This window comes from Coptis chinensis, chromosome 4, assembly GCF_015680905.1.
Source record: "Coptis chinensis isolate HL-2020 chromosome 4, ASM1568090v1, whole genome shotgun sequence".
In the NCBI taxonomy this organism is placed as follows: domain Eukaryota; kingdom Viridiplantae; phylum Streptophyta; class Magnoliopsida; order Ranunculales; family Ranunculaceae; genus Coptis; species Coptis chinensis.
The window spans coordinates 102368588-102372510 of NC_141459.1; positions in this window are offsets into that span (position 1 = coordinate 102368588).

The window sequence follows — 3923 nt, forward strand, 5'->3', positions numbered from 1 at the left end:
GGATACGGTTGAAGCTAGTCTCTCTCTGTCGGACCTCCTTGCCCCATCTGGCGGTGCCACCGGGAGGATACACTTACGCTTGCTCGGTGGTGGTTCATGCATCTCATCGCATCTTCTATACCAATAGGTTCTATCCCGTTATGAGCAATAGGATTTTCATCATGAGCTTCAAACTCATGGTTCTCTGCATTCTCAATGCATACGCGCGTTCCGCGGTAGGAACTTACGGTTACGAATCAACAAGATCATTGGTGAAAGCACAGCTTCTCACCCTCCTCAAAATCTGCTATGGTTTGGTCTTCTAAGAACCTGACATCTCGACCGGATTACCTTCTTGTTAATCGGATCATAGAGTTTGTAACCAAACTTTTCATCTCCATAACCGGAAAAATGCTGCCTTTGCTTGGCTTTGTCATCAAGCTTGGATCTCTCATCGCCGGAATATGCACAAATGCCCCGCACCCAAATACCCACCAGTATCCATAATCAACATCTCGACCATACCATACTCTGCGGATAATCACTATTCGGAGGCTTTCTTCGGTGACAGGTTGATCACATGCTGTAATTACATGCGCATTGCTTCTACCCGGTAGCTTCAGGTAGCTTAGAGTGGGATAGCATGCATCTTATCCTCTCTGATAGTGCGGTTCATTTCTCTGCTATTCCGTTACGTTGCGGTGTCTTGGGAAGCGGTGCGCTCATGGCGAATCCCATGACTCGGCAATACTCTTCAAATGGCCCAATGTACTCACCCCCATTATCGGCGAATACACTTCAACAACTTCGGTCTCTCTTTCCACCATCTTTGTGGAATTTCTCAACACGCCAAGTACTTCATCCGTGGTCTTCGGACTATAGGCCCATATCTTTCTTGGACGCATCATCGATGAATGTCAAAGTCACGAAACTCCACGGTGGGACTTCACTCTCATAGGACCACATAAGTGCGTGTGCACTAGCTCGGGGCCGATTGTCGCTTTTACGTGAGGCGGGAATCTTTGGAAAGACACCGTGTTGCTTTCCTACCAAACAATGAGTACGTATTTAAATGTGTACCTTTAATGTCTGCGCGGCCTTTTGCTTAGCAAGAACTTCCATCCCTTTTATGCCCTATGTGACCACGGTCTCTTGTGCCACGCGATTCGGATGAAGCTTCTTCTTACGCGCGTTAAATACGCTTTACACAAACTAGCGTGTGTTTTGTAAAGAGAGCAAGTTTTCTTTCCTCGGCCGCTCTGATGGAACCTGCAGTTCGGTTTCCATACCGTTACCAAAGCGAGTTTACAAAGCCATCATCATCTAATTTCCCGCCCGAAATTAGGCTTAGCCGTATGTCGGGGACATGTCTTACATCCTTGAGTGTCAAGGTGTAGCCGACATTGGTTTCTACATGAACATCTCCAATGCCTATAATCTTGAGACTCCCTGCATTTACCCATCCTTACTTCACCATATTCACCACGGTGTAGGTAGTGAAGAATCCCCTGGCGGCGATGTGGCGTGATAGGATGCTCTGTATCTATCACCCACTCGTATCGACATGAGGTACTAAGGCGGCACACCACACCACAATCGACCGATTCCCACTAGGTCGTCGACTAGTGCGGTAGTATCTGCGCTGTGTTTCCGTTCCTCGCACCATGTCTTCATGTACCGCGGTTATTCTTCTCATCCTCTTCGATTAATTACTTTTCATATCGAAGTGGCCTTTGGTGGCATGATAGTAACATTGTCTCTGCGCCTTAGGAGTTCTAGCTTCACCCCTAGATTTATACGTCATCACCTCTAGAGCGAGATGGTTTTCGCCCGACCTCTCCCCGTTTTCTGCGTGAAAAGGACCTGCGAGTTAGAAGAGCTGCTTCTTGCACTCCTTCTAGTCTCCTCATTCAACAAAGGCGTGGTAGCCATCTCCATGGTAACAATTCCATCCTTGGTCGCTCCATGTAGAAACCGCTAATGTCTCCCAACTTTCGGTTAGAGAGCCTAATAGAAACAAAGCCTCAAGCCGTCTCCCAAATTGATCTTCATCAAATGCATCGATTGATGATATTACGTACTTCATTAAGATGCTCGGACATTGAAGAACCTTCTTGGTACTTAATGCGCAAACTTCTTAACGACTAGCACTTTGTTTCCACCCCGGGCTTCCTCTCATAAAAGGTCTTGAGTTTCTTCCATAGGCTGAAGGATGTAGTCTCTTGGGCCACATGGTGAAAGACACCGCGTCTATCCATTGTCGAATGTACCCGATAGCTTTTCGTCAAGCTTTTTCCACTTTCGGCCTCATCGTCTTTTACGGTTTTACTCCCTCATTCTCGATGGGAAGTGCCAAGTCCTTTGCGGTATAGCAAGTCTTCCATCTTGGCTTTCAGGATGGTGTAGTTCTTCCTATTCGGACTCATCAAATGCAGTGTTCGCGGAATGGTCCATCTCTACAAGTTATTTAACCTCAAATCTTCTCACCGGGAATCACAAACACCGCCCGACCAAGATTCGGATAACACCCCAAATTTATTCTAACCAAGGCTCGATACCACTTGTTGGGGATTACACCAATACCAATCGGTTCCCCACTACACGGATAACTTGTATGAACACAATTCAACTCGGATAAATTCTAAATATCAACTACAACCTATCTTAACATGCCCAACTCGCTAAACAACTATTAACAATGCGGATAATAATGTAAAGCGTTAAAAGCAAAACCAACAACACAAATTTTTACCGAGTGGTTTGACCAATGATGCCTACTTCCACAAGAGCGGTTCTTAATAAAGTGGGAAGGAAGATTACAATCTCTCCGCTTTCGGTCTCCACCTTACTAGATCACTCTTATCTCTTTCACGTGGGGGGTTGTCTCTCGTAAAGGTTATCTCTCTTTGTTTTAGTGCGGATTCCAATCCTTCGACTTTGTTGTTAGGTTCGTTGGTTAGGTTTTCCAAAACCTTGATTTTTGGTTTTATCTCCAAAACCAAATTTCGCGAAATGTAGCAAGGCCACCCAAAATTATAATGCGGCGAGGTATCTCTCTGGCCAGAGTGTTGAAGACTGGAAGTCGAGCGGGCGCTTCACTTTGTAGCGGGTCGCCCTATGTTCTTGGAACTCGAAGCGAAGTCGCGCTATATCTGGCCTACGGCCTTTCGACCAGGCGATGCGAATTCGCCCGTTTAAATCGGCTCGGTTCTCTCCTCATGTGAGGGATAACTCCAACAAAAACGTCAACGCCTTCGAATGAGAACACGACGTCTAAATATGTCTGAAGATCAGCGTATTATACAGGCTACCCGTGATCGCCTTCGACGCAAAGAACGTTGGGAAAGGCTTGGTGGTGAACAAAGGTCAATGCAATTGGAACGTCGTCGTGCTAACTACAGGAAACATTTGGAAAACCTATCTGATGAACAGAGGTCTTTGCTAAGAGAACGCAAACGAATTAGTGAATGTAGCCGCAGATCTGCTATGCAATTGCATAAGCAGAACCCTCAGCATTCAGTAGAGCAACAATTACTTCCTGTAAACTCATCTAATATCATTACATCATCGAAAAAATCACGTCCCCCTGCATTGAATGTGATGCCATTAGGTACATTCCTATTTGTATTAGTTATCAATACTATTACTTATTCTTATTATTGCAGCTACTTTATTTTTTTTTTTGCTAATATTACTAACTTATTCTTATATGACTGATATTACTTAAAAATAGTTCACGGAACTTCGACAATTAAAAGTGCTACTTCTACATCTGGGCCTGCAACACTTATTAATGGTGATTCAGAAAATGACCATTTTCTCCAAGTTATGGAACAACATTTGAACTCGGAAACAAATAGACTTAATGGTCAGAACATTGGTGGCTCACTAAGGATTCTCAACAGCTCCTTAGGAGTTAGTCTTTGCCGTAATGAAAAAAACAC